Source organism: Macaca fascicularis, chromosome 6, assembly GCF_037993035.2.
Source record: "Macaca fascicularis isolate 582-1 chromosome 6, T2T-MFA8v1.1".
NCBI classification, from domain to species: domain Eukaryota; kingdom Metazoa; phylum Chordata; class Mammalia; order Primates; family Cercopithecidae; genus Macaca; species Macaca fascicularis.
The window spans coordinates 76,719,478-76,733,063 of NC_088380.1; the positions used below are offsets into that span (position 1 = coordinate 76,719,478).

A 13,586-nucleotide genomic window follows, 5' to 3' on the forward strand; every position below is an offset into this window, starting at 1 on the left:
CCAGTTCATCTAGCTTCAAGCTGGTCTATATCCTTATCACAGAATTCTATTTGTCTTGAGGGGAAAGGAAGACCAGATGTGTGATCTTCCTGCCATGGTTCCCAACCTTGAAAGGACACCGCTTGAACAAAAGGACACGTAATTCCACTAACACAATCATTTTCACGTAAAGGATAGTCTAAATCCAGATTTAGGTAATTTTTTTTTCATTAACTTGCTAAAACACTACATTTATGTTATTAAACAATAGCTTACTCTAAAGCTTTTGCATTTGAGATTATTACTTTACATCCTGGGCTTCCCCCCAAAACATGGATAGGTGTTTGCGCTACAAATATATTACTAAAAGAATTCACTCAAGTTGTCCACACTAAAACAAAGGGAAGTTTCACCCCAAAGACAAATGCTTACCTGTCTGCTTTCCACCAGATTATGTGTTAAGGATCCTTGCTGCTTTTCCACAAGTGTATGCTTCAGTAGTTTAGAATGGAAATAGCCCAGAGCATTTTAAAAGCAGTAAGGAACTGTCTTATTAAAAGGCATTCTTTAGCATTCTACTATGGAGCACAACAATAGCCCTTGGCCAGGAACTCTTTGAGGAATGTTAGACATATAAAGTAAAGCCCTTGTGGTGGTTAATTTTAGGTGCCAACCTGACTGGATGAAGGAATATCTAGAGAACTGGTAATGGATCATTTCTGGGTGTGCCTGGAGGAGACTTGTGGGTGAGTCAGTAGACTGACCAGTGAAGATCTGCCCTCAATGTGAGCTGGCACCACCCAATTGGCTGGGGGCCCAGATAGGACAAAAAGAAATCTCCTCTCTTCTAGAGTTGGGATACATTCTTCTTCTGACCATGGATATCAGAACTCCAGGCTCTCTGGCTTTTGAACTTCAGGACTTATACCAGTGGTCCCCCGGGTTCTCAGTCCTTCAGGTTCAGACTGAGAGTTAAACATCAGCCTCCCTGGTTCTGAGGGCTTTGGACTTCGACTGAGACGTGCTACAGGTGTCCCGGGGTCTCTTGTTTGCAGATGGCCTGTTGTGGGGCTTCTCAGCCTCCATAATCATGTAAGTCAATTCCCCTGCTAAATCTCCTCTCATATAGCTATATCTGAATCTATCTATCGATTTATCTTTCTTTCTTTCTATTTATCTACTTAAGAACACTGATAAATGCAAAGTCCCTGTCTAGAGAACAAGGAAAACCACTTTTTGGATAGTCAAAAACTATTTGGTATTCAAATATATACCCCAAAAGATTCTCATTAACATTACTCAAGTAATGATTTAAAACTCAGTGACTCATTATCTTCCCAGTATTATGCTACAAGAGTTTGAGATCAATGAAAAGTACCCACACTAAAAACAGATCACTTTCCTCAAAGACTCAAAAGTATTACAATTTATCAAGGCACAGCTTGACAAAAGAGTCACAAGTAAGAACAGAAGTTTGTACAGCAGAAGTGTGTGAACTTTCAAGGATAAATTATAAATGGCATTGCAGTTTCCACATCGGCCTTTTGTAATCCAAAGATCCAGACACCATGTTGAGAGGACACTCAAGCCATGGAGTGGCCCATGTGGCCAGAAATTAAGACTCTTAGCCAACAGCCAGCACCAACTTAACAGCTATATGAGTGAGATACCTTGAAATTGAATGTTCCAGCCTCAGTCATGTGTCCAGATGATGTAGCCACAGCTGACATCTAACTGCAAACTCATAAGAGACCCTTAAGCGAGAACACTCAATCAAATTACTCCAAAATTCCTCACCAATAGTAACTGTTAGAGAGAATAAATGACTATTGTAGTTAAAAAAAAAAAAAAAAAAAAAAAGAACAGAACAGAACAGAGGTTTGAAAAGAGAAAGTTTCTTCTTCAAGTAGGTAAGTAGCTTGTTCTGCTTACTAACTTTGTGATCTTTAGCCAATATATTTAGCTTCACTGTGCCTCTTTTTTCTCATCTGTAAAATAGGGCCAGGGGTACACATCACTAGGTTAATGAAGATAGTGTTTGTCAAGGATCAGCAACAAAGCCTGGTACATAGTAGGCAGTCAATAATTACTATATCATATTGATTCTAAAATGCACACTTATTTTCACATTTTAACATCTCTGAAATTGAAATGGATCTATATTGTGTTATGGTTTAATGACAGTTTTTTCTCTTTCTTAATGTGCATAAAATAACAGTACATCTTATAGTCAGTGGCATCTTAAGTTGATGAAATGCAGTAATTTCTTCTCTCTCTTACTACTGTATCCAAGAACATATTTTACTCCCTCACAAACCTGACAAGTAACACAGAAAAAATAAAAGCAGCACTATAACAAGTGGTGCCTTACAACCATTTAGAATAATCAAGAACAATTTTTTCCCATTTCACCTGACTATTTCACTTTTAGAGCTGTGATAAGAGCAACTGAGATTTTTGTGACATAACAGGATTGTTTAAAAGATCTCTTTTTGCCTTTTTCACAGACAGGCCTTGTTTAAATTTAAAAAAAAAATTAATTTTGACCAGACGTGGTGGCTCACGCCTGTAATCCCAGCACTTTGGGAGGCTGAGGTGGGTGGATCACCTGAGGTCAGGAGTTCGAGACCAGTCTGGTCAACATGATGAAACTCCATCTCTACTAAGAATACTGGCACACACCTGTAGTCCCAGCTACTCAGGAGACTGAAGCATGAGAATGGGATTTGCGGTAAGCCAAGATCATGCCATTGCAGTCCAACCTGGGCGACAAGAGCAAAACTCCGTCTCTAAAAAAGCAAAAAACAAAAAACCTAATTTCTAACTCTATGTGTTAGGGTTCTCCAGAGAAATGGAACTAGAGAGGAGATAGATAGATAGATAGATAGATAGATAGATAGATAGATAGATAGATAGATTTATTATTAAGAATTGGTTTACATTATGATGGAGGCTAAAAAGTACCGTGATCCACCAACTGCAATCTGGAGAGCCAGGAAAGCTGATAGTGTAGCTCCAGTTAGAACCTGAAGGCCTGAGAACCAAGGTGTAAATCCTCATCCAAAGGCTGGAGAAGGTGAGATGAGATGTCCCAGCCCAAGCAGGTGGGCAGCAAGAAAAATGGTGAATTCTTCCTTCCTCCCCCTTTTGTTCTCTTCACGCCTTCAACAGATTGGATGATGCCCACCCGCATTGGAGAGGGCCATCTACTTTAATGAGTCCATGAATTTGAATGTGAATCTCACCCAGAAACATCTAGAAAGACACAACAGAAATCATATTTAGTCTAAGCACCCTGTGGCCAGTCAAGTGGACACACACAATTAATCATCTTACTCTAGATAACATAATTCTATGAGAGAAAATAAATTCTCCTTATTTAAAAATGTTTCGTTTATACAATACTGATTGGTTCTGCCAAATCATCTAGTATTTTAAGCATGTTGAGTTGTTTCGGCCCAAGTCCTAGTTTTAGAAATGATTCATATGATTCACCTGTAATCCTAGCATTTTGGGAGGCCGAGGTGCAAGGATCACTTGAGCCCAGGAGACCAACCTGGGCAACATAGCAAGGCCCCATCTCTTAAAAAAAGTATATATATATATATCTCCATCACCTTCCATAGTTACCTGGCCGGGGGCAATGGCTCACACCTGTGTTCCCAGCACTTTGGGAAGCCGAGGTGGGCAGATCACTTGAGGTCAGGAGTTCAAGAACAACATGGTGAAACCTTGTCTCTACAAAACTACAAAAATTAGCTGGGTGTGGTGGCATGTGCCTGTAATCACAACTACTCTGGAGGCTGAGGCAGGAGAATTGCTTGAACCCGGTAGGCAGAGGCTGCAGTGAGCCAAGATCGTGCCACTGCACTCCAGGGTGGGCAACAGAGCAAGACTTCATCTGAAAAAAAAAAAAAGGAAAAGAAAAGATGAGAACAGCCATGAATGAATGCTCACAAACACACCTAGGTCACCTGTCCCCTTCTTCCTGGGATGCCCTTTCTCTTTGTCTTCCTGTCTATCTTTTGCCTCTCAATTTATTCTCTTTGCCTCTCTATCTATCTCTTTGGCTGTCTATCTATCAAGAGCCATCTACTGAAACAAGACATTATAGAACCTAAGAACTGGACTGAAACATTTCCTGATATGCCCAATCCAAAGTCAACTTCTTCTCAACAACTTCATTACTATATGAATAAAATAAGAGAACCCAAGTAATCACAAATGAAAATGTATACTGACTAAGAAATTAGACTTTCCCTGAAACTTGATCAGTCTTGCCCTGTCACCATTCCTGGAAAACAATGAGTTCTTGATAAGTGTTGAATGAATCTTTACCTTGCTTCTCACTATCATTCTACTTTTTCTAATATCTTCCCAGGTATGTATAGCATTTTCCTTTGTTTACTTGAGCAAGCAACGGCAGACTCTTCAATCTCCAGGCCGTATTTACTCTTGCCATGCCCATCAGAAGCCCAATGCCTACCTCCATCCTCCTTTTCCCTCCTCACCCCCAGACTCTACAACTTCAGACTGTGAAAGATACCTAGTTTGCTAATGACCCTGACATATTTTATATATCTTCTTGACACAATAATATATACTCTATAAAAAATAGAATACTAAACAAAAAATTTAATTTTAAAAAAATAATGGGAGAGAGAGAGAAGATAGAGTAGGGGGAGAAGCAAAAGTTACACTACTCTGAATATATTTAATTTTGTATATTTGACTTTGAGGACACATAAATATTTTACATAATTATAAAACAAAATTAAATTTAAAAATTAAATTCTATAAAACAAAAACAAAATTTTAAAAATAGATCACACAAATTATTTCCAGTGACTTTACAACACAATAATTTGATTGTTTAATCCTAGTAGCCATAAATTGGGCCAGTGCAGTGACTCCCACCTGTAATCCCAGGGCTCTAGAAGCCTGAGGTAGGAGGGTCATTTAAGCCCAGGAGTTCAAGACTACCCTGGGCAACCTGGTGAGGCCCTGCCTGTACAAATAATTTTTAAAATTCGCTGGGTGTAATGGGGTGCTCCTGTAGTCCCAGCTATTTTGGGCTCAAGATTACAATAATGGTGCCATTGCTTTCCAGCCTGGGTGTCAAAGTGAGACCTTGTCTCTAAAAATAAAATAAAATAATTATAAATTGTCTGCAGTAAACACATTGTTGCTATAGTGTTGACACAGTTATTTTGGGGGGTTATGTTCTGTGGGACAAAGCAAATGAATAATTATGTTGGTGTCCTTGAGAAGCAACCACTTTCTTCATGGAAAAAGAAGATACAGATGACGTAAGATTGATAATGTTAAACAAAAACCCTGTGATGCTGAGTTTGAATTAGAAGTATCAGTATGAATTCATCATTTATTTTATTTCTAAAAACCCCTGGCTCTGTTTACTGGAAAAACCTAGAAACTTGACTGTAGTTTGAAAACATGATTTCCTCTAAAAAACACAGGATACATTGGAGAAATAGCTGTTTCCAAACATGGGACAGAAAATGTACCAGATGAAGCTGGAATATCAGACTATACCAAAAAGCAAGGAAACTATAAAAGACTAGTGTGAGCCTGTCAAAGGACTCTAGAGCCAAGCAATTCTCTCACTGGCCAAAGATAAGACAATGTGGGCATTAGTAGGGATTAAAACACATCAAATAAATTTAAAGTCATGAATTCATAATTATTCCTTTAAAAACTCTCATTGGTCACATATGGAGGATGCTGGAGAAGCAATTCACTATTTCGAAAACTGGTAAATAAAGAGAAAAAATCAAGCATAAGTCTTGTTTTTTTATGCATACTATACTTCAGGCCATAATAACCATATTTTATACAGAAAGGTTTATCTTTGTAGAAATAACCCAGCCAATAAATAATAATACAATTTAAATATAATCCTTTTGTAAACCTTCATGAAATAATGGATCTGAAAAAAGATTTAATGGCTGTTAACATCACAAAAAAGTGACATTATTGTGTCTGGATAGAAGTACACAAGACCACCTATGAAGTAGCCACACACCAAATAATCAAAGATAAATCTCTTAAGCCTACAGAAATACCAGGAACAAGTTACAGAAATACAAAGAACAGCAGAATATGTTAAACAATCATCTAGAGGTGTGTCTTTGTCCATTCAGGCTGCTCTAAAAAATATACAATAAACTAATGGCTTATAAAAAACATAAATTTATTTCTCACAGTTCTGGAGGCTGAGAACTCCAAGATCAAGGCTTTGGTGTCTAGCAAGTACCCACTTATAGTTCATGGACAACCATATTTTTACTGTGTCCCCACATGATGGAAGGAACACAAGATCTCTCTTGCATCTCTTTGATGAAGGGCATTAATGCCATTCATGAGGGCTCCACCCTCATGACCTAATTACCTCCCAAAAACCTCATCTCCTAATTCCATTTCCTTAGGGGCTGGAATTTCAGCATATGAGTTTTGCAGGGACACAAACATTCAGACCATAGGAGGATGCAAGAAGTGGAATCCATACGATGATTCATTCTACAGGACAAAATGACCCAGTTTCTTCAACAAATAAATTACAAACGAAAAACGAGGAGATGGGGCAACTGTATATATATATATGCACTTATATATATTCATATATATATTCATGAATATATATATGAATATATATACACACACACATATATATTTGGGGTTTTTCTTTTCAGCAGGGTTTTTTTTTTTTCAGACAGAGTTTTACTTCTGTCACCCAAGCTGCATTGCAGTGATGCAATCTCAGTTCACTGCAACCTCCACCTCACAGGCTCAAGCAATCCTCCTGTCTTAGCCTCCCAAGTCACTGGGACCACAGGCACACACCACTGTGCCCGATTAACTTTTTTATGTCTTTTTTTGTAGAGACAGGGTTTCTCTATTTTGCCCAGGCTAGTCTTGAACTTCTGCGCTCAAGTGATCTGCCCACCTCAACCTCCCAAAGTGCTGAGATTACAGGCATGAGCCATGGCACCCAGCCAACAATTATATATTAAAAGAGATTTAAGAAGCATACCAACTAATAGCAGTATGCAGAGTGTGTTTAGATCATGGTTCAAACAAACTCTGAAAAAAAATTGAGATAATTAAAGAAATTTAACTAATAACTATTTCATAGTATTAAGAATCATTCATTTTTTAGATGAAATAATAGTAAATCTTTTAAATATATTATTGAAATGTTTGCTGATAAAATGATAGGATGTTTGGGATTTGTTTCAAAATAACCTAGGACTGAGGGAAGGGAAAGGAGATGTAGATAAAATTCAGTCATGAAATCAACGAAGCTGAGTTAATGGGTACCTAAAGCGGGGTTCATTATACTATCTATTCACTCTACTTTTGAATATGTTTGAAACTTTCCATAACAAAAAGTTTTCAAAACTTGTTTTAAAACATTTTTTTACAGTATCATTGTAAAAAAAAAAAAAGGTACAATATATCTCACACCTACAGTGAATGAATCATATAGAATATTCAAGAAATACTAAAGATAACATGCTGACATGTAAGTAAACTTCTCAAGTTTCCTCAAGGTGGTCAGATACTGTTTGCTCCAACACACCAATCTTCACATAACACCACTTCTGGAAGATTCCCAGTCACCTATAATACTGAATATGATGTTGAACATCTCGGAAACAATTGTGCTCAATCCCCTGGGTCCCCTGGCAATGCTACGGCTTTTCCTGAGCATCTGTGGCTCTGTGTCTGGACCCCTGATTTTAGATTTACTGGTGCCAATAAGTCTCAATGACTGAGGTCCCTCACCTTTGAGGCTACAAAAATTTCTTGTACAAAGAAGATAAACACCCCTGGCTCCTCTTGTGCAGTATTCTGCTCATCTTTCAAGGTCTTAGGTAGACAAAAAGATTATATTTACCTGACTAAGGCTGCTGGACCTAGATATGGGACCAGGATGGTAGCAGGGAGAGTGACAGCAGCACAAAAGTAGCAGCAACAGCAGCAGTGGCTGCAGCCAAGGGAGAAAGAAGGGATTCTGCATATAGGCATCACTGGGACCCATAGAGGGAGACAGGCTTGGTCATCAGTCCCTGGAGCCTAACCTTGTGGCATCTGTACAAATATTAATTCTGGCCTGAAGCCAGGACAGGAATTGCCAGGACACAGGCAGTAAACTCTCATCAGATTATTACAAAATAAAAGTGCACACATGGACACTGCAAGAAAGCATATGAGGGAGTCATTCAAATTCTCTAAAGAGTTTAGAATCTCAGATTTTGAAAACAGCCTCAACATTACAAAGTTGCTTAGAAACAGAAATAGGCTTGGAAATGGAAAAGAAATTTAAAGATCATGGCTTAAAAATATAAAATAAATTTAAAGTTGGTGGCATTTGATAGAAAAATACACTAGTTTCATATGAAGCTTCAAATGAACAAATTATTAATGAGTAAGACAATTTCACTTTTATTTATTTATTTATTTTTGAGGCAGGCTTTTGCTGTGCTGCCCAGGCTGGAAAGCAGTGGCTAGTCACAGACATGGTCATGGCACACTATAGCCTCGAACTGCTGGACTTAAGGGATTCTGCCTCCAACTTCTGGATTCAAGGGATCATTCTGCCTCAGGCTCTGAAGGAGCTGGGACTACAGGTAGGTGCCACCATGGCAGCTGAGACCATGTTTAAATTAGTTTTTACCTTATAATTGAAGATATATTGGTAGACTGCATAAACCATTATTTTGAATTTTATACAAATCATGAAGCCACATTTAGTTTCTTATACAACCTCTACATGTTATAGGAAATGTCAAAGGAGACATTAAGATGCCATTGTATACATTTACATTTAAAATTAAATTTAGTCTCATACAAAACTAATTTGTATAAAGAATTAAATATTTTTAGAAAAATTGCTCTAAGAGAATCATCAGCTCTACATATTCTAAAATTTTTACTTCAAAACAATTTATCAGGCTGACCTGAGGGTAGTGAGTTATCTCAATTGATTATTCAGTCAGATACAGATCAAACTCTTTGTTCTACTCTTTCCCCTTTCTCACTACTATACTTGACTAGTCTTAAAATATAATAACAATAATAATTTATCAGAAATGAATCCCAAATGTAACAGGCTACAAAATACTCTTAACAGCTCCAATAACAATTGCATCAGCAGTAAGATCCTCATCAAAATTTAAAATTATCAAAAATTATTGGCAATCTGTCATTTTCCAAGAGAAACTAATGTCACCTTCAATTGCATCAATTGAAAATAAAATTTCTAAAAGTTTAAATTTTGATGATCCATTAAATGTGTCTGTGGAAAAGCAAGCCTGAAAAATCTTACCAGTAATCAGGATATCACATTAATAAAGTGGTATTATATATTGTATTGTATAATATTATAATGCCAGAAAATATTATAATGCCAGAAAATTTTCGTACTTTTTTTTTTTTTTTTTTTTTTTGAGACAAGAGTCTAGCTCTGTCGCCCAGGCTGTGGCGCAGTGGCCGGATCTCAGCTCACTGCAAGCTCCGCCTCCCGGGTTTACGCCATTCTCCTGCCTCAGCCTCCCGAGTAGCTGGGACTGCAGGCGCCCGCCACCTCGCCCGGCTAGTTTTTTGCATTTTTTAGTAGAGACGGGGTTTCACCGTGTTAGCCAGGATGGTCTCGGTCTCCTGACCTCGTGATCCACCCGTCTAGGCCTCCCAAAGTGCTGGGATTACAGGCTTGAGCCACCACGCCCGGCCAATTTTTGTACTTTTTAAGTTAATTGTTGCTCATATATCACTATTACCTCTCTAATATTTTATAAATAATACAAATTTTTAAAGGAAAAACTTTATTTATAACACTTTTAATGACATTTTTTTCCTGCTCTTTAAACGTGGGCTCTGCATTTTCATTATAAAGCAATTTTTGAACTCTTACATGAGAGAATAGAACAGCTATAATTCTTACAAATGTTAAACCAATTCTTGCAAGCCCAGCATTATAGAAGGTTCTAATTGGGCAGGGTGGTGGCGGAGGGCCAGGAGGGAGGCCTTTAAAGATCAACAATTCCATTACACAGATAGCAAAACTGAGGCACCAACCTGTAATTGTTTCAAGGTCACAAGTGATTCAGAGACAGACTTGGGACTAAATCTCAAGACTCTCAGTTTTACCTGACATAAATTCTACCACCTATTCTTGCTGATTCTATCAATGGTCTAGGAAATTAGAAAGACTGAAGCTTTTTAAAAAAGAATGTATTATTGGGTGTTGTAAAAGCTGAGAATCCAAACAGGATTGCCAAACAACCTAGATATCTACAGCATCATGCCTTTATCACCAAAAAAAACTAGGTATTTTCAAAGAGCTGGAGCAATGGGAAGAAACACAGCTATTGGCCAAGCCACCTCCAGAAGCAGAGAAGAAAGAAATATTCTTTCTCCCTTCTGGTCTTTCATCTTTCACCACAGATTCCCATTAGCAAAAATGAGCTGGAAGCCAGCTGACAGAAGAGCCTGGCAAACCCTGTCTTCAGGAGTCAGCCTTCCGTGACAGAGCAGAGAAAGGATGAGGAGTGAATCGAAGGCAACCAGCAAACGACTGGCACACGGAATAAGCCAGGAATAGCCTCAGGTGTGAGTGCTACCTGAAAATCTAAGAAGTGCTGGTGGCCAGATATTAAGACAATGAAAGCCCTTGTCACAGTGCATGGCGTATGGTGAGTAGCGGTTACAAAATCATCATCATCATCATTACTATTACTCTTAGTAGTATTAAACAGGAAGAGGTTAAAAAAATGATAAAAGAATCAGGGGAGTTGGTCAAAGAATCATGAGACCAGCACTAAACATCAAAAATATTGACAAGACAAAGCTGAATGTGTTGCTTCCTATAATCAGGGAGGGCTATGCCAGTCAGGCACAGCAGACTGTTAGCCTTATATCGGATTTTTCTTTAGGGGAAGCGTGAAGTGCTAGGAATTGACAGACTTTCAGGGATATGAGTGGTTGGACAACATCTGCGGAAGCTCAGTTACTCAGGTGAGACTGCTGCTGATTAGCTGGCACTGAGAGGTGTGTTTACTGGAGTGAGTCTTTCCCCGGCGAGCTGACTCATGCGAGAGGGGCTCACTGATGCAGGTTATTCTTGATCAACTGAATGGGTTTAAAACTGGTTCTTGTGGCTATTTTGTTTCCATTGCTACAGAAAACAACAACAACAACAACAAAAAACTAGTCTTTTTCTATGTTTGTAGGAACCTCTTTATTGTTAGTCCTTCTTACTGGTCCTTGTTCAATCAAAGCTGCAGGAGAAAACATCAAGTGTTGTGCAGCTCTTTACCCCTGTTGGGGATTCTCCTCGAAGGTGAAGTTTCATCTGAGGATATTTGATTTTCAGTTTTACATGTCTCTGAAAATAATTGTATTCTGGTTTTTGTCTTTGAATCATTTGTTGAATCATTTGTCAGGATGGTGGCTGCACACAAGCATTTAAGATTCTGGAACATAGACATTGAACACCAGTGAGATAAGTATAACTGGAAAGGCCTGGCAGATATTTCGGAACCATGACCACAGATTTCCCAGACCTGATCACGAAAACAAGTCTCAAAGATTTTCCAAGTCTATTTTAGGTAGCCAGGTTGCCTTTTCTTTTAGCTTAGAGATAGATTATTCCAATTCACCGGAAGTGTTTACACAATGTTAGCAATACACAATGTTAGCAATGGTAAAGAATCTTCCCTGGTTGGCCAAAATAAAATCCAAGACAATTCTATTATTTATAATGACTTGGTTTAAGGAATTTAAACTGGTTTGTTGTGTTTGCTGTGCCTCACAGTTTGGGATGTATTATTTACTACGTCAACCAAAGTAATTTTTTTATGAAAGCTTCTAGTAGTTTCACTCCTGTGGATAGGATCATTATTCTCAGAATTCTCTCTCCATAAAGGGTTTTATGTACTCTTTGAAATGATATATAATTCATTTGGGATGTTGGGGAATTTAGTTGGGGAGCTAAATTGTATCAGTTATCTTTTGCTCTATGACAAATGATTCCAAATTTAGCAGCTTGAAAACAAGAAAATTATGTCATATAGTTCCTGAGGGTTATAAGTTTTGGAGCATCTTATCTGAGTGGTTCTGGAATAGTGTCTCTTATGAAGTTGCAGCCAGGATGTCAGCTAAGGCTGCAGTTCTCTGAAGGTTGGAATAGAGTATAGGATCCACTTACTTCCAAGAAGGCTCACTCACCTGACTGTGGACTGGAGGCCTTAGTTTCTCATGGGCTGTTGGCAAGATTTCTCAATTCCTTGTCACGTGGGCCTGTCCATAGAGCTGCTGACAACATGGCAGCTAACTTTCCCTAGAGTGAATTGTATGATAGAGAATAAGGCAGAAAATACATTGTCTTTTATTACCTAACATTGGAAGTGACATACTGTCGCTGTTGCCACAGAGGTCACATATACCAACCTTGGCACAGTGTGGGAGAGGTACAGTGTACAAGTGCATGAATACCAAGAAGCAAAAATCATTAGGTACTATCTTGGAGACTGACTACCACAGAAATTACACTGTTGGAATGGCCTAACTAGTAATTCAACAGAACAATGAATCTTGGTCCTATATTGGCATTAAAGAGTCTCATTGTTTTATAGAGAAAAAAATAACAAAAAGATATACAAGAGATAATTCAACATTGATGGAACTCCAGATATACTGTTTCTGAGTACTGTTGACAAATACTTATTGTTTGTGTTTTGTAATTTCCCTGGTGCAGGGACATTTTATTTCATTTATATATTGCATTCAGAGTATCGTTTGTTTGACTTTTTTTGTTGTTGTTTTGTTGTTGTTGTTTTCCTTCTCACTAGGCTTCTTGGACAAAGAGTATTGTTATTGGAAAGTCAGAGTAACATACCTTCACATCATTTATTTAAATGGCTGAGCTAAAAATAGTTTGGAAGAACTGAATTATAGAGTTATAATGACAATTACCTAGATCAAGGATCAGCAAACTTTCTCTGTAAAAAAACTAGATGTGAAATATTTTTGCCTTTGTGAGCCATATATTGTTTTTTGGTCACAACTCAGATCTGCTGTTGTAGCACAAGAACAGCCATAGGCAACATGTTAAAAAAAAAAGAAAAAAAAAAAAGGCTGTGGCTGTGTTCCAAAAAAATTTTATTTACAAAAACAGGTGGCTGGCCAGATTTGGTCTGTAAGCCATAGTTTGCCAACTCTGGTCTAGACATAGGTAACTCATTATCACTAGTAAAGTGAATATGACAGGCTAAGTCAGAAGTAGAATACTTTAAGCAATAAAGGAGAATAGTATTACCACAAATATAATATATAAGAATATGCAATAGAGAGTGTGATATATAGAAGAATCTTCTTCTAATGATCTTTAGCCAAAATTATCTACTCCATGTAATCATTAGCTTATTCTGAGGATCTTGGGTTAGCAGTCAACTTCTGTGAACCATCTGCTGAAGGCTCTCTGGAGAACTTCAATTTAACATATCTAGCAGATGTAACTTTTCAGTTGGGTCAAGGATATTTTCATTTTTTCAGAGGATTAAGTGTCCTTATCACTATAAGGACAA

The 13,586-nt window shown here is 37.9% G+C and overlaps 1 long non-coding RNA gene across 1 annotated transcript; it reads left to right on the forward strand.

Moving 5' to 3' along the window:
- Nucleotides 1-8,481: 8,481 nt before the first annotated feature.
- On the forward strand, nt 8,482-10,848 carry LOC135971111 (uncharacterized). The gene is made up of 2 exons (XR_010587193.1): nt 8,482-8,630; nt 10,447-10,848. It is a non-coding gene; the product is annotated as an uncharacterized lncRNA (long non-coding RNA).
- Nucleotides 10,849-13,586: the final 2,738 nt, after the last annotated feature.